The 24,231-nt window shown below is 43.2% G+C and overlaps 1 long non-coding RNA gene across 2 annotated transcripts in view; it reads left to right on the forward strand.

Moving 5' to 3' along the window:
- The window catches only part of LOC133259075 (uncharacterized), a 34,625-nt gene extending 13,539 nt beyond the window's left edge, over positions 1–21,086 (forward strand). Inside the window, exons 3-5 of one of the 2 annotated variants that reach the window (XR_009740256.1) lie at positions 15,531–15,631; positions 16,835–17,080; positions 19,938–21,086. This is a non-coding gene — a long non-coding RNA (uncharacterized LOC133259075). Of the gene's footprint in view, positions 1–15,530; positions 15,632–16,834 lie in introns of both variants that reach the window. The other variant, XR_009740257.1, reaches the window with a different exon arrangement.
- The last annotated feature ends 3,145 nt before the right edge of the window (positions 21,087–24,231 follow it).

Consider the following 24,231-nt stretch of genomic DNA (forward strand, 5'->3'; position numbering starts at 1 on the left):
TTTCTGGTATTGAGTTGTATGAGCTGCTTGTATATTTTGGGAATTAATCCTTTGTCAGTTGTTTCATTTGCTATTATTTTCTCCCATTCTGAGAGCTGTCTTTTCACCTTGCTTACAGTTTCCTTTGCTGTGCAAAAGCTTCTAAGTTTAATCAGGCCCCACTTGTTTACTTTTGTTTTTATTTCCATTACTCTAGGAATTGGGCCATAGAGGATCTTGCTTTGATTTATGTCATCGAGTGTTCTGCCTATGTTTTCCTCTAAGAGTTTTATAGTTTCTGGTCTTACATTTAGGTCTTTAATCCATTTTGAGTTTATCTTTGTGTATGGTGTTAGGAAGTGTTCTAATTTCATTATTTTACATGTAGCTGTCCAGTTTTCCCAGCACTACTTATTGAAGAGACTGTCTTTGCCCTGTTGTATATTCTTGCCTCCTTTGTAAAAAATAAGGTACCCATATGTGCATATGGGTTTATTTCCGGGCTTTCTATCTTGTTCCATTGGTCTATATTTCTGTTTTTGTGACAGTAACTTACTGTCTTGATGACTGTAGCTTTGTAGTATAGTCTGAAGTCAGGAAGGTTGATTCCTCCAGCTCCATTTTTCTTTCTCAAGAGTACTTTGGCTATTTGGGGTCTTTTGTGTTTCCGTATGAATTGGGAAATTTTTTGTTCTAATTCTGTGAAAAATGCCATTGATAATTTGATAGGGATCATATTGAACCTGTAGATTGTGTTTGGTAGCATAGTCATTTTCACAATATTGATTCTCCTATCCAGGAACATGGAATATCTTTCCATCTGTTTATGTCATCTTTGATTTCTTTCATTAGTGTCTTATAATTTTCTGTGTACACTTCTTCTGTCCTCTTAGGTAGGTTTATTCCTAGATATTTAATTATTTTTGTTGCAGTGGTGAATGGGATTGATTCTTAATTTATTTTTCTGATTTTTCATTGTTCGTATACAGAAATGCAAGTGATTTCTGTGTATTGATTTTGTATCCTGCAACTTTGCTAAATTCACTGATTAGCTCTAGTAATTTTCTGATACTATCTTTAGGGTTTTCTATGTACAGTATCATGTCATCTGCAAAGAGTGAGAGCTTTACTTCTTTTCCAATCTGGGTTCCTTTTATCTCTTTTTATTCTGTGATTGCTATAGCTAAAACTTCCAGAACTATGTTGAATAATAGTGGTGAATGTGGACCCCCTTGTCTTGTTCCTGATCTTAGGGGGAATGCTTTCAGTTTTTCACCACTGAGAATAATGTTTGCTGTAGGGTTATCATATATGGCCTTTACTATGTTGAGGTAGGTTCCTTCTATGCCCATTTTTTGAAGACTTAATCATAAATGGTGCTAAATTTTGTCAAAGGCTTATTCTGCATCTATTGAGATGATCATATGATTTTTATCTTTCAATTTGTTTATATGGTGTGTCACATTGACTGATTTGTGTATATTGAAGAATCCTTGCATCCCTGGGATAAACCCAACTTGATCATGGTGTATGAGCTTTTTTATGTGTTGCTGAATTCTGTTTGCTAAAATTTTGTTGAGAATTTTTGCGCCTATGTTTATCAGTGATATTGGCCTGTAGTTTTCTTTTTTTGTGATGTCTTTGTCTGGTTTTGGTATCAGGGTGATGGTGGCCTCATGGAATGAGTTTGGAGGTGTTCCTTCCTCTGCAATTTTTTGAAAAAGTTTTAGAAGGATAGGCATTAGATCTTCTCTAAATGTTTGATAGAATTCTCCTGTGAAGCCACCTGTTCCTGGGCTTTTGTTTTTTGGGAGATTTTTTTAATCACAGCTTCAATTTCAGTGCTTGTAATTGGATTATTCATAATTTCTATTTCTTCCTGGTTCAGTCTTGGGATATTGAACTTTTCAAAGAATCTGTCCATTTCTTTCAGTTTATCTATTTTATTGCCATATAGTTGTTCACAATAGTCTCTTATAATCCTTTGTATTTCTGCATTGTCTGGTTATATAACCTCTCCTTTTTCATTTCTAATTTTGTTGATTTGATTCTTCTCTTTTTTTCTTGATGAGTCTGGCTAAAGGTTGGTCAATTTTGTTTATCTGCTCAAAGAACCAGCTTTTTGTTTTATTAATCTTTACTATTGTTTCTTTCATTTCTTTTTCATTTATTTCTGCTCAGATCTTTATGATTTCTTTCCTTCTACTAATTTTGGGGTTTTTTTTTATTCTTTTTCCAGTTTTAGGTGTAAAGTTAGGTTGTCTATTCAATGTTTTTCTTGTTTCTTGAGGTAGGATTGTATTGCTATAAACTTCCCTCTTAGAACTGCTTTTGCTGCATCCCATAGGTTTTGAGTTGTCATGTTTTCATTGTCATTTGTTTCTAGACATTTTTTGATTTCCCTTTTGATTTCTTCAGTAACCTGTTCATTGTTTAGAAACATGTTGTTTAGTCTCCAATTGTTTGTGTTTCTTATACTTTTTTTTTTGGTAATTGATATCTAGTGTCATAACATTGTGGTCACAGAAGATGCTTGATATGATTTCAGTTTTCTTATATTTACTGAGGTTTGATTTGTGACCCAAGACGTGGTCTATCCTGGAGAACGTTCCATGTGCACTTGAGAATAAGGTGTATTCTTCTGCATTTGGATGGAATGTCCTGAAGATATAAGTGAGATCCATCTCATCTAATGTATCATTTAAGACTTGCATTTCCTTATTAATTTTCTGTTTTGATGATCTGTCCATTGGTGTGGGTAGGGTGTTAAAATCTCCTACTATTATTGTGTTACTGTCAATTCCTCCTTTTGTGTCTGTTAGTGTTTGTCTTATGTATTGAGGGGCTTCTATGTTGGATGCATAGATATTTACAATTGTTATGTCTTCCTCTTGGATTGATCCCTTGATCATTATGTAATGTCCTTCCTTATCTCTTGTAATCTTCTTTATTTTAAGGTCTATTTTGTCTGATATGAGGATTGCTACTCCAGCTTTCTTTTGCTTCCCATTTGCATGGAATATATTTTTCCATCCTCTCACTTTCAGTCTATATGTGTCTTGAGGTCTGAAGTGGGTTTCTTGTAGACAGCATATATATGGGTCTTGTTTTTGTATCCATTCAGCCAATCTGTGTCTTTTGGTTGGAGCATTTAATCCATTTACATTTAAAGTAATCAGTGATATATATGTTCCTATTGCCACTTTCTAATTGTTTGGAGTTGATTTTGTAGATCTTTTTTCTTCTCTTGTATTTCTTGACTATATAAGTCCCTTTATCATTTGTTGTAAAGCTGGTTTGGTGGTACTGAATTCTCTTAACTTTTGCTTGTCTGAAAAACTTTTTTTTCCTCCATCAATTTTGAATAAGATTCTTGCTGGGTACAGTAATCTTGGTTGTGTATTTTTCCCTTTCAGTACTTTAAATATATCCTGCCATTCCCTTCTGGCCTGCAGAGTTTCTGCTGAAAGATCAGCTGTTAAGTGTATGGGGTTTCCCTTGTATGTTACTTATTGCTTCTCCCTTGCTGCTTTTAATAGTCTTTCTTTGTGTTTAGTCTTTGTTAGTTTAATTAATATGTGTCTAATTAAACTAACAAAGGCTATGTGTCTGGGCTTCCCTTGTAGCTCAGTCAGTAAAGAATCTACCTGCAGTATAGGAGACCGGGGTTCGACCCCTGGGTTAGGAAGATCCCCTGGAGAAGGAAATGGCAACCCACTCCAGTATCCTTGCCTGGAAAATCTCATGGACACAGGAGCCTGGTGGGCTGCACTCCATGGGGCCGCAAAGAGTAAGCATGACTGAGTGACTAACACTTAGTATGTGTCTTGGCATGTTTCTCCTTGGGTTTATCCTGTATGGGACTCTTTGTGCCTCTTGAACTTGATTGACTATTTCCTTTTCATGTTGGGGAAATTTTCAACTATAATCTATTCAAAAGAGATTTTCTTTTTCTTTTTCTCTTCTTCTTCTTCTGGGACCCCTATAATTCGAGTGTTGGTGCATTTGATATGGTCCCAGAGGTCTCTGAGAGTGTCCTCAGCTCTTTTCATTCTTCTTACTTTATTCTGCTCTTCAGAAGTTATTTCCACCATTTTATCTTCCAGCTTACTGATTTGTTCCTCTGCTTCAGATATTCTGCTATTGATTCCTTCTAGATTATTTTTAATTTCAGTAATCGTGTTGTTTGTCTCTGTATGTTTATGCTTTAATTCTTCTCAGTTCAGTTCAGTCCCTCAGTTGTATCCGACTCTCTGCGAGACCCCATGAATCGCAGCACACCAGGCCTCCCTGTCCATCACCAACTCCTGGAGTTCACTCAGACTCATGTCCATCGAGTCAGTGATGCCATCCAGCCATCTTATCCTCTGTCGTCCCCTTCTCCTCCTGCCCCCAATCCCTCCCAGCATCAGAGTCTTTTCCAATGAGTCAACTCTTCGCATGAGGTAGCCAAAGTACTGGAGTTTCAGCTTCAGCATCATTCCCTCCAAAGAAATCCCAGAGCTGATCTCCTTCAGAATGGACTTATTGGATCTCCTTGCAGTCCATGAGACTCTCAAGAGTCTTCTCCAACACCACAGTTCAAAAGCATCAATTCTTCAGCACTTAGCCTTCTTCACAGTCCAACTCTCACATCCATACATGACCACAGGAAAAACCATAGCCTTGCCTAGACGGACCTTAGTTGGCAAAGTAATGTCTCTGCTTTTGAATATGCTATCTAGGTTGGTCATAACTTTCCTTCCAAGGAGTAAGTGTCTTTTAATTTCATGGCTGCAGTCACCATTTGCAGTGATTTTGGAGCCCACCAAAAATAAAGTCTGACACTGTTTCCACTGTTTCCCCCTTCTATTTCCCATGAAGTGATGGGACCAGATGGCATGATCTTTGTTTTCTGAATGTTGAGCTTTAAGCCAACTTTTTCACTTTCCTCTTTCACTTTCATCAAGAGGCTTTTGAGTTCCTCTTCACTTTCTGCCATAAGGGTGGTGTCATCTGCATATCTGAGGTTATTGATATTTCTCCCGGCAATCTTGATTCCAGCTTGTGTTTCTTCCAGTTAATTCTTCTGCTGCTAAGTCACTTCAGTCATGTCCGACTCTGTGCGACCCCATAGACGGCAGCCCACAAGGCTCCCCTGTCCCTGGGATTCTCCAGGCAAGAACACTGGAGTGGGTTGCCATTTCCTTCTCCAATGCATGAAAGTGAAAAGTGAAAGCCAAGTCGCTCAGTCGTATCTGATTCTTAGTGACTCCATGGACTGCAGCCTACCAGGCTTCTCCGTCCATAGGATTTTCCAGGCAAGAGTACTGGATTGGGGTGCCATTGCCTTCTCCGAGTTAATTCTTCTAGGTCTTTGTTAATTGATTACTGCATTTTCTCCATTTTGTTTTCAAGGTTTTTGATCATCTTTACTATCGTTATTCTGATTTCTTTTTCAAGTAATTTGCCTATTTCCTCTTCATTTATTTGGACTCTGTGTTTCTAGTTTGTTCTTTCATTTGTGCAGTATTTCTCTGCCTTTTCATTATTAAGTTATTATGTTTGAGGCCTCCTTTTCCCAGGCTTCATGGGAAGTTGAATTCTTTCCTTGAAGAAGGTTGAATTCTTTCTTTCTTTTGGTTTCTGCCCTCCTAAGGTTGGTCCAGTGGTTTGTGAGCTTTGTATAGGGTGAGATATGTGCTGAGTTTTTGTTTGTTTATTTTTCCTCTGATGAGCAAGGCTGAGTGAGGTGGTAATCCTGTCTGCTGATGATTGGGCTTGTATTTTTGTTTTGTTTTTAGTTTGTTTGTTGTTTAGGTATCTTGCACAGGGTGCTACTGGTGGTTAGGTGATGCTGGATCTTGTATTTAAGTGGTTTCCTTTGTGTGAGTTCTCACTATTTGATACTCCCTAGGGTTAGTTCTCTGGTAGTCTAGGGTCTTGGAGTCAGTGCTCCCACTCCAAAGGCTCAGGGCTTGATCTCTGGTCAGGAATGAAGATTCCGTAAGTGGTTTGTTATGGCATTAAGTGAGATTAAAACAAATATCCAAACACTAGAAACCAAAGATGAACCCCAGACAAATGGCAGTTGCAAAATCAGACAAATAATAATTAAAATAGTGGAATATATACATATACATATATACCCATGAGCATCGTGAAAACAGTCCAGCAAAAACAACATACAGTAGATTGACCTGGCAAACAGAGGAAATAAAAAATTATATTTACCAGTTAAGAACAAAACTAACTTAAGCACAAACTGGAAAACAAAACTAAAGCAAGGTGCCGAGTGGGGAATAACGCAATGAAAACAAAACTAACAAATATGTTGAGAGGAAAGGAAAGAAAGAAAGAATAGATATGCAAAGTTAAATAGAGGTAGATAAAGAAGATTTATATATGTTAAAGATTAACTGCAAGGGAAAAGAACAGTAGAAAAGGCAAATGAATAAATGTAGAAAAAATATAGTAGGTTTGAAAAATTAAAAATTAAAATTATAAAAAAGAGAAAAAAAGAAGAAGAAGAAGAAAGAATAAAGGGGGGGAAAAAAGGAAAACTCCACAGAACTGCAAAAGCCCAATGTATAGGTAGAGGTTTATAACAACAATAGAAAGTGTGGCTGAATGTGCACATACACCTATACACCCACAAGCAAAATCAGAACAGTCCAACAAAAATAAAGTAAAATAGATTGACCTGGAAAACAAAGGTAACTAAAAATTACATCTACCAGAACAAAACTAATTAAAGCACAAATTGGAAAACAAAACTAAACCAAGGTGCCAATTGGGGAATAAAGCAATGACGATAAATATGTTGAGAGGAAGGGAGACAAAGAAAAGAAAGAATAGATATGCAAAGTTAAATAGAGGTAGATAAAGAAGATTTATATATGTTAAAAATTAACTGCAAGGGGAAAAGAATAGTAGGAAAAGCAAACAAAAGAATAAATGTAGAAAAAATAATAGTAGGTTTAAAAAATTAAAATTAAAAAAAAGAGGAAAACTCCACAGAATTGTAAAAGCCCAATGTAGAGGCAGAGGTTTACAACAACATAAAAAATGTGAGTGAGAAAAAAATAAAAGCTCAAAAACTTAATTGGCTTTCTTAGTGCAATAAAATTGACAACTACAACACTGGGGGTGGGAATCCAAAAGAATCTACAGAACATGTCAAAAAATAAGAATAATAAATGTTTTTTTGAGTCATTGCTATCAGAGTCCTTTACCTCGCTGGGAGTCACAGTCCACTTTACCTCCCTAGGATGCCTTCCAACACTCTGCTGATCTCTGGACCTGCTGTGGGGCAGCTCAGATTCTAATCTGGTCCTACTCCTGTGTGTTCTTGCCTGCAATGTCCACAGCTATCAGAGCTAGTGTATTTTATTTTGTGGGAGCTCTCAATGGCCTTTTATATATTCCATAGACACAGAGTCTGCTTAGTTGATCGTGTGGATTTAATCTGCAGCTTGTACAGCTGGTGGGAAGGTTTTGGGTCTTCTTCCTTAGCCGCACTGCCCCTGGGTTTCAGTTGTGGTTTTATTTTCACCTCTACATGTGGGTCGTCCACTGGGGTTTACTCCTGAGGCTGCCGTGGAAGGCTTGGGTTTGCCCCTGAGAGGGCCAGGTGTGGAGGTGGTGCAGGTGCTTGGGCCCCAGGGATTCTGGCAGCACCAGGTACTCAGGGGGGTTGGCAGCTAGGACAGCAGGAAATAGTGCTCTGGAAGGGTATGGCAACCAGTATTGGCCAATAGGCTCCAGTATTCTTGCCTGGAGAACCCCCTCTCTGACAGAGAACCCTGGCAGGCCATGGTCTACAGGATCACAGAGTCTGACACAACCAAAGTGACCCTGCACATACAGACTCAAGACTTTTTTTGCCTGTGGCAGCTCTACCCAGTGAGAGTTGAGCATGAAGGTGGTGCAGCTGCTTGGCTTGTGGGGACCCTGGTTGCACCAAGTGTGCAGGGACACGGACTGCCTGCCCCACAGGAGTTATGGCCCTATCAGAGTCTTTTCTTGAGCCTCTTGTAGCTGGCAATCAGAAGGTCTCTTTGGCCAGTCTTTCTCTCTAACTCCGCCTATACAGGCAGTTAGAGGGCTCCCTTGCCTGGGGTCCTTCTCTGTTGTTCGGCACGTCAGGCACATAGAGCCCCCGCCCCCCCCCCCCCCCCCCCCCGCCGGGCTGGGGTCCTACTCTGTAGATTGGTGCATCAGGCACTTAAGGGGGCACCCTGGGCGGGGTCCTACTCTGTAGTTTAGTGTATCAGGCGTTTGATGGGCCAACCTCTCTATTGTTCAGCTGCTGTTGCTGGAATGTGGGGAGAGAGAGGCTATGGTGATGGCTCCAATTCCTACGCGTGACTCAGCAGTATCTATTGCCTTGCTTCCATGGCTATCTGGCTTTCCTTCACCAGCATTTCCCACCACGATCTCCTCCCTCTCATCCCCTCAATCGGTCTCTCCACAGTCAACAGCAGCCCTCGCCCTGGGATCCCTAAACTCCAGCTCCCAGCCGCTGCCGCTTCCAGCAGACCAGTGTTCCTGTCCGGGATATTATGCATGTGGCAAAGACTGTGATTCTCTTTCCATTTAGGCTGCCACAGATCAGCTGTTTCACACTCAGCCTTAAATGTTTCTCCTTTGACTCAGACAGTTGCCCCACTGTGGGGATCAGACCCCTGCTTCAGGTCCCCCACCCACTGAGGGCAGGTCCAGTCCGACTAACACTGCTGTTTTTCCCGCTAGTTTCTTCATCATACTGAGTTTTGCGTGGTACTATATATTCTTTTCCACTGGTCAGGTACTCCTGTCCGCTCTCAGCTGGTGTTCTGCATGCACTTCTGTGTCTGAAGATTATTCCTGATGTATCTGTGGAAAGAGATGTACTCCATGTCCACCTACTCCTCCGCCATCTTGTTCTCTATATTCTTTTTCATATTCTTTTCCATCGTGTTTCATCACAGAATACTGAGTATTGTTCCCTGTGCTATACAGTAAGACCTTGTTGCTCTTCCATTCTATATGTAATAGTTTGTATCTGCTAATCCCAAACTCCCAGTCCATCCTTTCCCCTCCTTCCCCCGTGGCAACCTCTCTATGTCTGTGAGTCTGCTTCTGTTTTGTAGATAAGTTCATTTATCTCATATTTTAAGATTCCATATATAAATGATATCGTATGATGTTTGTCTTTCTCTTTCTGATTTAGCTCACCTAGGTTGATCATCTCTGGTTGCATCCACACTCCTCCAAATGGCTGAGTAGTATTCCATTGTATATACGTAGCACATCTTCTTTATTCATTCGTTTGCTGATGGACATTTAGAATGTTTTGCTGTCTTGGCTGTTGTGAATTGTGTTCTATGAACATTGGGGTGCATGTATCTTTTCAAATTTAAGTTTTCTCTGAGTATATGCCCAGGAGTGTGATTGGATCATATGGCAACTCTATTTTTAGTTTTTTGAGGAACCTCCATTCTGTTTTCCATAGTGGCTACATCAATTTATATTCCCACCAACAGTTTAAGAGGGTTCCCTTTTCTCCACACCCTCTCCAGCATTTGTTATTTGTAGATATTTTTCATGATGGCCCTTCTGACTATTGTGAGGTGGTACTTCATTATAGTTTTGATTTGCATGTCTTTAAAAATTAGAAGTGTTGGCCATCTTTTCATGTGCCAGTTGGCCATCTGTATGTGTTCTTTGGAGAAATGTCTATTTAGGTCTTCTGCCCATTTTTTGATTGGGTTGTTTGTTGTTTTGTTGTTGAGTTGTACGAACTGTTTATATCTTTTGGAAATTAAGCCCCTGCTGGTTGTATCATTTGCAAGTATTTTCTCCCATTCTGTATGTTGTCTTTTTGTTTTGTTTGTGGTTTCCTTTGCTGTACAAAAGCTTGTGATTTTGATTAGATCCCATTTATTTTTGTTTTTTTGTTTCTATGACCTTGTGAGACTGACCTAAGAAAACATTGGTAGGATTTCTGTGAGCTGTTTTGCCTATGTTCTCTTCTAAGAGTTTTATGGTGTCTTGTCTTATATTTAAATCTTTAAGCCATTTTGAGTTTTTCTTTGTGTATGGTGTGAGGGAGTGTTCCAACTTCATTGATTTACATGCAGCTGTCCAGCTTTCCCAACACCACTTGCTGAAGTGACTTTTTTTCCACTGTATAGTCTTGCTGAAGGGCAGGCTTTAGCACAGCAGGGCCATGCATCATTCTCCTGAACATTGGGAGTGCTTAGAAACCTACACAGTGGTCTAGTGTGGGGAGGGTGGAGTGTGTGATTCAGGCTTCTCTCTTCTTTAGGGAGAGCAGGCATCAGCAGTGGGGGGCTGTATTGATGTCCAGGGCCTTGAGGAGAAGCCTCCGCCTGACCACAGACCCCTGGGCAGCAGGAGACAAGACTGGAGGGAGACACGTTCCTGGAACCTTCAGACCTGTAGCAGTTGGGGCAACACATAACCTAGTAGGGAACCATAGTTAGACGTGGAGAAAGCATGCATGCCACGTGGTCGTGAAAGGACACACATACCCATGACATGTCCTAGAAATGAAGACAGAGGCTTTGGGGTGGCTGGGGAATCCTTCAATGGTAAGCAGGTTCAGAGCCAGAGGACTACTTTATATCATTTTATTTTGCAGTGTCTTGTTTGGGGTCTGCACTCAGCCAGTAGGCAGAGCCCCCGCCCTCCTATTGAGTGGCCACCCAGAGCTGGAACAGCTTGGAGGCCACCAATGAGTAGGAACAGCCAGAGGTGGCCTCAGGGCTTAGGAAGCTTGTGGTCTGGGCCCCCATGTTTGGTTTGGCTCATGAGAAGGGTATCTTTTCTGCTTAGTAAACCCCAGATCAAGGGCTGATCATCTAAGGCATGTATGCAAGGTAGCAAGCTATCTTTCATAAGGTTTCCTGGGGCAGGGTCATGCCCTCCCATCTCTCATTGGTACTTAATACAAGTTATCTGTAGACTCTGATTGAATTGGATGACAAGGCCAGGACTCCTTCTTCCAGGTTAGTCTCTGCCATCCTTTAATCCCTCATCTTTATCCCTCTATACCCCCTCTCTACACCCCCTAGTAGGTCCCATCTAATGGATCCGGAGTGAGAGGAAGCCCAGAGAAGTGAGAGTTTGCATGGAGGGAAAAACAGAAGGAATGGAGAGTGCTCATGAATGTCAGGTGACAGCAGAGACTAAACGTGGAAGAAGGAGTCCTGGCCTTGTCATCCGATTCAGTCAGAGTCTACAGATAACATGGGGGTGGTAACTGTTCACCTAATTACCTGTCATGTGACCCAGCTAGATTACTGTCCCCTCTGTACCCCTGGCTACACATGTCTGCCCTGCGAATGGTACTACAGGATCAAAGTACCAGAACTGATGTCAGAAAGAGGAGGAAAAACATCCCATAAACACTGTCACCTCCAGGGTTGATGTAGGGAAGTCTCTGGAGCTCTGGGCCTGGATGTGATGTTGAGGAGGCCAGGGAGGTGGGGGTGATAGTGGGCTCGCGATTTTCACCATCCTTTTTTGAAAAATATTTTATTTATTTTTATTTATTTGGCTGCAGCATGGGGGATCTTTAGTTGCCGCATCTTAGTTCATCCATATTGTGGCGTATATCAGAACTTCATTTTCTGTTTATGGATGAATAATAGTCCATTATCTGTGTGTACCACATTTTGTTTATCCATTCATATGTTGATTGACATTTGGGCGGTTTACCCCTTTTGGCAATTGTGAGTAATGCTGTGATGAACACTGGTGTACCATTGTATGTTTGAGTCTCTGTTTTCAGGTTTTCTTTGGTATACACCCAGGAGTGGAATTGCTGGGTCATATGGTAATTATACGTTATCTTTTTGAAGAACTGCCAAACTAGTTGATATTCTTAGTTTTTACACAGGGGGCTCTGCATTTTCATTTTGCACTGGGCTCTGCAAGTTGTTTCCATGGTCTGGCCTGCCAGGGCTACTGTCAGATATCAAAGAAAGTGAAAATGAAGTCATTCAGTTGTGTCCGATTCTTTGCAACCTTGTGGACTGTAGCCCACCAGGCTCCTCTGTTCATGGAATTTTCCAGGCCAGAATACTGGAGTGGGTAGCCATTTCCTTCTCCAGGGGATCTTCCCCACCCAGGGATCGAACTCGGGTCTCCCACATTGCAGGTGGACTCCTTACCATCTGAGCCAGCAAGGATCCCATTCAGATGTCAAAGTCTAAGGCATATTTGAATCACCTCTCCCGTGGGTGGTTTAGCATGTGTCACTTCTGTTTAACCAGAAATTAGCCACCACACCTACCCTGTACTCCTGTGGACAAACATTTTTTTTTAACTGCTATCACTGTTATATTTTTATTATAATAAGTATTATTATAGCTGCAAAACTCTATGTGATATACATGTTAAGCTTTTAGTTTTTTTCTATTCTTTTGCAAATTCTTTTCCCATTGAGGCTATTACAGAATACTGAGCAGAGTTCCCTGTGCTATACAGTGGTCCATGTTGATATACCTATTTTAGGAATGTTTTTGTTCAGTCGCTAACTCGTGTCCGATTCTTTGCGACCCCATGAACTGCAGCATGCCAGGCTTCCCTGTCCTTCACTATGTCCCGGAGTTAGTAGCAGTGTATATATGTCAGTCCCAAACTCCCAGTTCATTCCCCCCCCCCCCCCCAGTCTTTCCCTCTGGTAACTGTAAATTCATTCTCTAAGTCTGTGTTTCTGTTTCTGCCTTGTAGATAAGTTCTTTGTATCATTTTTTTTTTAAGATTATGCATATAAGTGGTATCATATGAAATTAGCCGCCACACGTAGCCTAGAGCCCACTTAAGTGTGCTGTACTCCTGTGGACAGACATGGTTTTCACTTCTTGTCACAGGGTGGAAGGAGAATGGTTTACTTAAGGTCATTGACTTGAGGCCTGAACACATCCATGTCCACCAAGCTTACTTACGTCTGTATTAATGTGCTGCTGCTGCTGCTAAGTCACGTCAGTCGTGTCCGACTCTGTGCGACCCCATAGATGGCAGCCCACCAGGCTCCGCCATCCCTGGGATTCTCCAAGCAAGAATACTGGAGTGGGTTGCCATTTCCTTCTCCAATTAACGTGACTAGTACCATGCAGTCCTCACTGACGACTTGATTCCCCTGTCTTCACCAACATGATTTAATGATTGTAGAAACACTTGCCCAAGAAGATAAAAGCTGTAAATAATTTTATGGTTTTAGGAACTTCTCTTAAACCCACTTAAAACTGCTTAGCTTTTCAGCAGATAACATCAAATGACTGTTAACACACCTTGCTTTGCCCACAATCCTGAACTATTACATCAAGAACCTACACAATCCTAATGAAGCCCCACCTTCAACCTGATAAATAACCTGCCTGACTCAGAGACACCGTTGAGACTGCTGAGTACTGACCTCTGTTACTGCTGGGAGCTTTGCTGTATCAACAGGTTGTCTTGGTGATCTATTACGGGAGCCTGTATTTAATCAGCAACAATTTTATTAAAAAAAAAAACATTAAACACTTAAATTTATGTATTTATTTTTGGCTGCACTGTGTCTTTATTGCTGCATGTGGGCTTTCTCTGGTTGTGTCGAGCTGGGACTGCCCTCTATTTGCGGTGCACAGGCTTCCCACTGCAGTGGCTACTCTTGCTGCAGAACATGGGCTCTAGGGCTTCAGTGGTTATGGTGCGTGGGCTCAGTAGTCGCAGCTCGGGGGCTTAGTGGGATTGAAGGCATGTGGAATCTTCCCTGACCAGGGATCAAACCCGTGTCCCCTGCACTGGCAAGTGGATTCTTAACCACTGGACCGCCAGGGAAGTCCACAATTTTACTTTCTGCATGATGCAGTTGCTCCAATCTTATTTGACCCAACATCCATCCATCTGATCATCCATTCATCCATTGATTTATTCACTTAACTGTTTATTGAGTGCCTACTATGCATTAGGCATCCTTAGACACTAGCTCCATGATACAGCTCTTGTTTCTAGAAAGTTTACTCTGGTTTAATGCTTCTTTGGAGAAAGTGTGGATTAAGAGCCACTTTCAACTTGAATCTATTTGAAAATAGAACTTTCTGCAGCAAACAGGCTGGATCCCTTTTAAAATCTGGATTTCTGGACTTTCTAGGGGGGAGGAAAAAGTTTTCCACTACCCTCTTATGTTCAATACTCAAGGGCCTATGAATTTAAACGGCAAAAGACAGATTATAAGGAGAAAAGGAAGACAAATTTTATTACTATTTTACATGGATTTCACAGAAAAAAAGTGAAACTCAAGGTAGACTTGATTCAGGGATTTATACATCATCTTCAACAAAGGAAAAGAGGTTTGGGCTTCTAGGGATGATACTTTGTGGAGAAGTGACGAAGAAATGTAAGGGGGAAACTAATGGAAGATAAGAGTTCTTTTTTTTTAAGATTATAGATTTATTTCTTTATTTTATTTTTGGCTGTACCAGGTCTTCATTGCTGTGCAAGCTTTTCTCTAGTTGCAGTAAGAAGGGAGCTACTCTCCAGTTACGGTTACTTGGGCTCCTCATTGCGGTGGCTTCTCTAGTTGCAGAGCACGGATTCTAGGTGCAAGGGCTTCGGTAGTTGTGGCACATGGGCTTAGTTGTTCCATGGCATATGGGATCTTCCCAGACCAGGGACTGAACCCATGTTCCCCGAATTGGCAGGAGAATTCTTTACCACTGGACCACCAGAGAAGTCCAAGGGTTATTTTAACAAGGTCTGTTTATGCAGATTCGTCTTGGTGATGACTCTGTCTTGGTAATAAGAATCTCTTTCTAGTACAGGAGGAGGGAAACCTTCCCCAAGGGAATTTTATGCCCTGCTTTTAGGCAGAAAAGGGGAGGGAAGAGAACTCATTTAGCACTGTGTTGATTCTCACTTGCCTTCAGTTTATAATCAGTAATAATCCTGATGCCAAAGTGGTGTATTTGGGAATGGCATATCGTGGTCCCTTTGACTTGATCTTTAGAAGGCAGGGCTGCTAGATGGTCTCAGGGTGAGTTTGTCACTCCTAATGATTACCTGACTTGTCAGCGCTGTCTTGTTACCTCTAAGGTGCGTCTTGTTTCCAGGTACCACCTATGCAGCCAGTGTGGAGACAGAGCCTAGGGGCTAGAAGCAAGAAGGTGGCCCAATCCCCTGGCATGGCCCTTTCAAGCCAGGAGTCCAGTTGGTGAAATAACCCACCGGCCCTTCCCGGGAGATCTCCCAGAGGGCTATTTGCCAGGATATATAATCAGCCTGGTGAGAAAGGGGCCCTATCAGAAGCTTTGCCAAGAGCTATGACCTGCCGAACCGGTTTGTGAAGCAGCTCCAGCCACTTCGGGGAGGACTGTTATATGTCTCAGTTCAGTTCAGTTCAGTTCAGTCGCTCAATCGTGTCCGACTCTTTGCGACCCCATGAATCGCAGCACGCCAAGCCTGCTATGTGTCTGGACGAACACAAATCTGGACTCTCAAACTGTTCTCTGCACGTTCAGTTTTCTTTTCACTGAAGATGCACTTTCACTTTTCTTCCTTTTTTATCTTTTCTGCAGCCACTCGAGTCGCTGCAGCCCAGCCTGTTTATCTTGTGAGCTGCAGAGGCACTCACAGCCCCCGCTGCGGCTCCGTCCCCGGGTGATTGCATCTCTCCTAGGTAATGGGGTTTTTGACCAGCCTTTTGTGTCATGCCAAGCCACAATGGGACAGGAATGTTCTCCCCTTATTTTCATCAGACGCTTTTATTTCCTGAGCTGTTTTATCAAGTGGGCCTGTTTCTGATTTTGCTCCTGGTTAGGAAAGGGGCCCGGGGTTCAAGGAGATCAGATGCCCTGTAGTGTTGATGGGGCTTTAAAAGAAGAAACCAGAGTCCATCACGTGCTGAGCCCAGGGCCAATGCAGTGCTGCCTCCCAAGAGGCCAATCAATTTCAATTAAGGAGATTAAAAGCCCTGAGCACAGGGAGGGGTGGTCACGGGTTTCTGAATGCTTGCTGCTCCAGCAGCCTGAAAGCAGGCCGCGGGCCCCAGAAGCGCTGGACGGTGTCCTCTGGGTCAATGGCAAGACAGCAGTGAGGGGTCAATGCCAAAAGAGAGCTGGCTTTAGGGACTCAATGATTCTTCAGGGGGCCCTACTGGCATATGGGGCAGGACTGACCTGTTAGTGTCCTCAACCCCATTAAGTATCCAGTCCCAAGTCACTGGGCTGTCACAACACCACACCACCCCTACTTCCAGATGGAACCACCCCAGGATCCCTGCAGCTGCCTCTGACCTGCTGTCCAGATTGGGGGGCAAGCCTTCTGCGGCTTTTGGGTGGAGACCTGGTTCTTCTGGTCTGGACCCTCCTTCTCCGTTGGGCGTCCCAGAGGCTCTGGGTCTGCCTCTCTCACTAGCTGCTCAGGCATCCTAAAGGCCACACCCCAAAGGGTAAGCACAGAGGCCAGGGCAGGAAGTCTGGTGAAGGAGAAGGGCCTTTGGTATTACACAGATCCAGGGCTGAGCCGCCTCTGCCTCTTGCACTACGTTGACCATGAGTCAGCACTTGACCACCCTGTGCTTGTTTTTTTTTTTTTTTAAGCCCAGTGGACACCCCAAGTCATCCCGCTGTACCCAGGCACCCAAATGAGCCTCCTTCCATGTTTATAAAGAGGAGCTTATTCCCCACCCCTGGCCTCATGAGGTTTGCCAGACCCACAGGAGGTACTTTATGTACATAAACCATCCCTGATTGCATGACCCAATGTTTGCAGGTCGAAAATTACACTCAGCTCTCAGATCTGGTGATTTTTGTTCAGAAGCCAATACATCAACAACATCACAAGAATTTGATGAATGTGCTTTGTCCATTGTAAATGCTAGGTGGGTGTTAAAGGACGGGACCAGACGACCAGAACCATGGGAGGAAGAGCAGGCAGGCTGCAGGAGAGGAAGGAGGAAGGAACCACAGGAGAGGGTGTGGCGTGAGGCCGATGGAAACCACAGCTATCTGTTGGGCAGGAAAGAGAAACCAGATACAGCTTCCTGGGCAATGGAACTTCAGAGACAAGCACAGAGTTTGCTGGCAACTCCAGGGGGCTGAAGCCACCATTCCCGCAGCCTTTGGGGGTGAGTTTATCTCAGAGGACTGGCTGTTTGTCAGGGCTTGGGTCTCTTCCTTCTCTTGGCTGTTTACCTTCTTGCTACTTTCCTATTAACAGCACAGCCTGGAGAATGAAGGGAGCAGGAAGGGAGGCTCATTTCAGTCCATTTGGCTTCTTGTTTGATTATCTAAAGGACCGGATGGCTGCTGCAGAAAGTGACTTCATCGAGGATGGGGTCGCAGGGCTCCAAGCCCTCATGGGGAGCCAGGCACAGGGCGGGTCATGGGCTTACACCACCCCTGTCGGTAATGGCAGGGCCAGTCTCCTGCTGTCCTGCTACAGCCCCCAGCCTGCTTCCATTCCTGACCTACTGCTCTCAGGATAATTGAGAAATGAGTGATGGGAGCTGCAGGCTTCTGCTGGTTGTCGAGAGCTGTGATAGCTGCTCATAAACTTCTACAGTGTCTGCACTTTCCTCTAAAACAACAGCACGGTCAGCCTTGTGCATGTTTGTGTTGTATAAAAATGACCTCACTCTTTTTTTTTTTGGCCATACTGCATGGCTTGTGGGATCTTAGTTCCCTGACCTGGGATTGAACCCAGGCCCTCAGCAGTGAAAGCGTGGAGTTCTAACCACTGGACCACCAGGGATGTCCCAAAGACCAGTTTTCTTATTTGCGATGAGATTTGATTGCAAATAAGATAAAAAGCGAGATGCTTTTATAACACACAAGCCTGTTTCTTTTTTATGATAGGGCTCCATGGACCTAGCACTGCTGGTGAATTGGTGTGGATGCCACTAAGTGCTGCGCTCATTCTTGCAATCTGTCTCTATCCCATTCTGGAGCAGTGACCAAGTCCTCAGGGGCCTCCTGCTGCAGACCACCCTTTCAGGGAGGCTGTTTAGAGCCCCACAGAAACCGTGCCACCAGCCATGGAGCAGTGCTGCCTGAAGCAGAGAGCAGAGAGCCTGAGTCAGAGAGCAGAAGCCAAAGTTGCCTGCTTCCCCAACTTGTGAGCTGTGTGAATTTGGGTTGAGCACTTAAACGGTCTGTGCCTCAGTTACTGCATCTAGCAAATGCAGGCGATGGTAGCTGCCCCTCCTCAGGGAGACTGTGAAGACTAAGTGAGATGGTGCCTGGCAAGCACTTCACATGGTGCCTTGTTAGTTTGTCCTCTTCCTTCTTTAGAAAAAGGGCCCCAGTGGAGAGGCAGGACCCTGCCCCATGAAAGAGGGACGCATGCCTAAAAAGAGCAAAGGGGCCTCTTTCACAAAATCATAGGATGTCTGAACAGAAGGTCTCGGTGGATGCAACTTCTGGGAACCCAGCCAGGAGTGAAGTCTTCCCTGGAGAAAATTTCCCTAGCAAGAAGCCCTGGAGCAGGAAAGCTAGGATGACCAGACTAGTTGACCAAATTCAAATTTCAAATCCTGCGTTCAGACTTGCCGAGGGATGACATCCTGACCAAAGAGAAGACTGATCTCCGTGGAATCTAAGACAAAAATCTAAGATAAAACATGACACATGTGAGCACCAAACAGTTGGTATATCTGTGGTTTCTGGGTTTCACTCAGTAAGCCTCAAAGGCACCATCCTCAGGCATTGAGATGAATGTCAGGAGACCAGGGGCCTCTGACACTGGGCCATCAGCACCAAAGTGGTAGCAGAGGCACCTGTGTCCATTTGCTCAGACTGCTATAATAAAGTCCCATGGACCGGGATGCTTAAACAACAGAAATTTCTTGTCTCATGTTCTGGTGGCTGGAAATGTGAAATTGAGGTGTGGACAGGGTTTGTTACTTCTAAAGGAGATAAGGGAATGGTCTGTTCCAGGTCTCTCTCTTTGTCTTGTGGGTGGCCATCTTCCCCCGTGTTGTTTTTTTTTTTTTTAATTTTTCATTTATTTAATTTATTTTTGACTGCTCTGGGTCTTTGTTATTGCTCACAGGCTTTCTCTTGTGGTGTGTGGGCTTCTCACTGCAGTGACTTTCTTATTGTGGCTCACCAGCTCTTGAGCTCGGGCTCAATAGTTGTGGCCCACAGGCTTTAGTTGCTCAGTGGTATGTGGGATCTTCCTGGACCAGGGATTGAACCCGGGTCGCCTGCATAGCAGTTAACCACTGGACCACCAGGGACGTCTTCCCATCCCCTCCCCATGTCTGCATCATCTTCCTTTTGTGCATGTCTGTGTCCAGATTTCCCCTTCTTACAAGAACACCAGTCATATTGAATTAGGGCCCACCCTAATCATGTCCCTTTAAATTAATTACCTCTTTAATGGCCCTCTCTCCAAATACAGCCACAGTCTGAGGTACTTGGGATGTAGGGATCCAGCATATGAATTCTGGGGCCAGTTCAACCCATTGCAGTCTTTTACCAACTGGTCTGAACTTCATCAGCAGAGAAATAATGGGTGAGCCTGTGTTTTCCCAGATTTCTCCCACTTTTAAGCAGATTAAGGTTCAGCCTAGAATCGTGCATTGACCTGCCAAATGCAACTGAATGTGTAACTTAGACCATGTCATCTTTCCAGGTTAACATTTATTTATAAACCGCAGGTAATAAAAATAACATCTATTTGTCTCCCTCAGAACACTTAAGGTGTTCTGAGCCTTAAATTATGGATGCAGCAATTATGCTTTTCAGAACCAAGCAAATCAGTCCTTAGGACAGACGACTCAGGCAAACCAGCCAGCAGCACCAGCAGCAGCACAAAACAACCTTTCAGACCCACACGAGAGGACAAGATTGTAATGCCTCCGTGACAGCATTGCTTTATTGATGCAAGGCAAGGAAAACTACATTAGATTCTATTGATTCTCTTGGAGATCTAATAATATGCTTTATTCAGATCTTATTCACATCCCTTTTCTTCCACAGGGCTGTCTCAGGAGCTGAAATGGGCCAGTTACAAACAGAATTGGTTCTGCCGTCATAGAAAACCACAAAAGCATATGTGTTTTCAGACACAAAAGCTACCACACTTTCTTTAGAAAACAAGGCACAGGTGAAAAAAAAAAAAATCTCACTTCTAAACAGAATGGAAAGCATGGCTAACTTGAGATTTATTTAATTACAGTGTCTTTCTCCGGGCTAATCAGTTTTAAAACCCATTCATATTGGTGCCGATGAGCCAATAAAAGATCCAGAAGAAAAGAAGTATTATATCAATGCAGAGAAACAAGGTTGTTTTTTTTAAAGCATTGAATTAATGTTTACACCACTGAGTCAGATTATTTATACATAGGCTACAGGTTTTACATCTCCAGAATTTGTTGGCACTTAGAATATGATAAATTGTACCTGACTGACTTGTGAAAAATCATCTCGAGAAAGATTTTTCCCCCTGGGAAAATATGGAAATGACACATGGTGTGTACAGCCAGAAACAGCGAAAGGAAAGGAGGGTTTTGAGCTGTCACAGTGGATGGTTAAGAATTTCAGCTTTGGGGCAGAAGTTTTGCTCAAGTCACATTACCTCAAAACCTTATCGTCTTCATCTCTAGATTAGGTTCCAAGTTCAGGTATTTCTGCATATATTCAATGGGATAGGGACTTTCCTGGTGGTCCAGTCATTAAGAATCCACCTGCCAATCAGGGGCATGGGTTCGGTCCCCAGTCAGGGAACTAAATCCCACATGCCACAGGGCAGCATGCCGCAACTAAAGAAGCCTGAACATTGGATAGAAGACCCAGCACAGCCAAAAAAATTCAGTGGGGTAATGCATGCACAAAGTTCAACATTAACCTCCCAGAGGCCAAATAAGAATCCAGTAAATGCTAATGTCTCTATCATTATCAAAGGGAATCTTTGCATGCTTTATCTCTCATCTGGAAAAAATTCACAAAAAAGGATTAAATTTGTTGGGGGAAAAAAGGTGAATCTTGGGTCCCCCTTAGCACATGTGCACTCCATCCTTTCTAAAAAGTGAAGTTTGTAAGTTTACAGGTTTTAGGGAGAAAGGGAAGCAACCAGAATGCTCCTACATTACTGGTGGGGATGACAAAGGTCACAGACCTTTTGGAAACTCTTTTTTTTTTTTTTTAATTTTTTAATTTCAAATATACACATGCTCCCCATCCTGAACCCTCCTCCCTCCCAACCTCCCCAGAAACTCTTTTGTGGCTCCTCAACAGTTAAACATAGATACAGCCCAGAAGTCCCACTCCTAGGTGTATACTCAGAAGTGAAAACATGCGTTCATACAAAAACTTGTTCATAAATGTTCATTTCAGGATTGCTGAAGTGAAATGTTAGTTGCTCAGTCACATCTGACTCTTTGCGACCCCGTGGACTGTGGCCTCTGGGCTCCTCTATCTATGGGATTCTCCAGGCAAGAATACTGGAGTGGGTAGCCATGCCCTTTTCCAGGGGTTTCTCCCAATCCAGGGATCGAACCCGAGTCTCCTGCACTGCAGGTGAATTCTTTATAGCTGAGCCATCTGGGAGGCCCTACAAAGACACAGCTCAATTGTCTATTGACATGATAGACAGATAAAATAGATTTAATAAAAATGTTGAACAGCCATACCATGGAATTTTATTTGGCAACAATAAGGTGTGGACATAAGCTACAAGTGGATCAACCTTGAAAACATGATTCTAGTTGTGAATAAACCAGTCACAAAAGGCTACGTACTGCATGACTTCATTCATATGAAACATCCAGAATAAACAACTCCATAGAGACAGAAAGGAATTAGTGATTGCCTGGGGCTGGGAGGGAGGGCAGGTATGGGGAGTGATTGCTAATGGATATAAGGTATTTTTGTTTGGTTTCGTTTATCTTCATATTTACTAATATTTGTTTGGCTGTGCCAGGTCTTAGTTGTGGCATTCCGGAACTTCAGTCTTCATTTGTGGCATGTGGGATCTAGTTCCCTGGTTCTTCAGGGATCAAACCCAGGTCCCTTGCATTGGGAGCACAGTCTCAGCCACTGGACCGCCAGGAAAGTCCCCAGGGTTCCTTTTTGCAATGATAAAAATTTTCTGTAATTAGATAGTTATGATGGTTGTACAGCTTTGTGAATAGTCTCTAAAACACTGAACTGTACCTTCTAAAATGGTGAATTTTGTGGTTTACCAATTGTATCTGGAAAAAAATCAGTGATGGTTAATGTGGAAAAAAAGAAAATAGAGAAGCCAATACTGTCATTGTAGCATCCCGAGATAATCACTGCAAATGCTTTGATGTAGATCCTTCCAGACTGATGTAAATATATATATCAAATAATAATAATAATAAAATGGTGTCATACTGTACATACTGTTGAATGAAAGTTTTGCTTTTTTTGTATTACTGTCACTTTTCAATATTAAGAAATTGCCTCTCTAGACATAGGTGGCATCTGACTCTGAATCTTCTCAAATGTCTTGCCTTTCCACTTCCCTCTGCCAAACTGTGTTTCTTCTCTTTCCAGAGTCTTCTTAGGACTTTGCAAACAAATCTGTTCACCTTGGCTCACCAAAATGTGTTCAGTGCTTGCTGTCACAGCTTGACCTATGTTACAAGCTCTGTCATTCATATCCATGATTTCAGTGGAATTGATCCCTAAATCCATATTTTTACCTTGGCCTCTACCCCTTATACTAGACCTTTATCTCCAAATGGCTACTAGAAATTCCCACTTGGACATTCATCACTGACACTATCATAAGACTAAAATCGAACTCATTATACTTTTTAGGCCTCCGGCTGGGCACAAAAGAAGATGTGAATTATGAATTTTGAAATGGAGGTTCATGCCCACACTTAACCTTTCTCATTCAAGCCAAGCTTCTTACAAGCCATGGAAGCCTACCCTAGCTAACTTAGAAAAGGTTGATTTGGAGGGAGACAGGGTGGCTCACACCATGGTCAAGAAGAGAAGGCCAGGGAACCAGATTTGGAAAAAGGGCAGGTAAATGGCCTCCCAGGGCCTGCACGGCAGTGACAACAGTGATGTTGGGCCCTGAGCACAGTCTGGGCTGCTGTCTGCTGGCTGGGATGCTAATGGTCCTCATTTACCTCAAGTAATTCCTCAGAGTGCAGAGAGGAGTTGGATATGGGACAATGTAAAGAAAAACAAACTCCTGTCCACACAGTCTGGGATTCCTTAAACCAAGGAAAACAGAAGTAATTTTCCTCCCCACCTCATGGGATTGTAAGAAAGAGCTGGTGTGTTGGAAGATAGTTTGTGAACCACGGGGTCCCTCCACAAAGTGTTCCTTACTTTGTGTACCTCTGTTCCCCCTCAGGGCTTCCATATTCCCTCAGTGCCCCCAGATCCCCCCCCCACAGCCCCCACATCCACTCACTGATCCCCATCCCACTCATGGCCCCCATATCTAAGCCATAAAGTCTTGCCTATAATTCCTTCTTCACCCAGCTGTCCTTTATCATCTTCATTGGCCCTTAGAATTCAGCTGCAACAGTGAAAATCAGTCGCTCCCAAGCTTGATGATACATTAGACTCACCTGGGGCAGTAACTGCTTCAGAGGAGCCGTGAGGAGACCTCCGGAGCTGTATTTTCAAAAAACTGAGGAAATCACAGCAGGAACAGACCCACTAACCCACAGACTGAAATCTACAAATTGAGCTTGTGACACGGCGGCGCACTAGCCCTCAGTGAAAGGGTTCTGTATTGAACTGTTTGTAAGATGTAGCCTGCGACGTACCCCTCCAGAGATTCACAATTGAAGAGGTCCTGTAGGTAAGATACCTGTGAAACCATCCAATCCAGGACGTGTAAGACCTATGAGACTGCAAGACTCTTTTGTCTGGGATATTGTGATTTATAGTAAGAAATAGGCCATGGTTTTCATCCTGTTTCTGGCAGAGAGCTTCCTGAACTCTAGGGATTTTCTAAGTGGTGATACCTCAAAGGTGTCTCTTGTTAACACTAGTGAGGTGACTTTTGGAGGCACATAAGGGTGGGGGCTGGTTGCCATGGAGTCTACCCTGTGATTGGAGGGTTGGAACTTTTAATCCCACCCCCCACCCCCCGACCCAGCAAAGAGGGGCCAGTGGCCAATGATGTAATCAATCATGCCTACGTCAGGCTGTCAAGCCATTAAAAATCAAAAGGAGGGGGTTAGAGAGCGTCTGGGTTGGTGAACACATGGAGGTGCTGGGACAGTGGTACCTGGAGAGAACATGGACTCTCCAGGCCCCCTTCCCTTTCCCTACACAT

This window comes from Bos javanicus, chromosome 13, assembly GCF_032452875.1.
Source record: "Bos javanicus breed banteng chromosome 13, ARS-OSU_banteng_1.0, whole genome shotgun sequence".
In the NCBI taxonomy this organism is placed as follows: domain Eukaryota; kingdom Metazoa; phylum Chordata; class Mammalia; order Artiodactyla; family Bovidae; genus Bos; species Bos javanicus.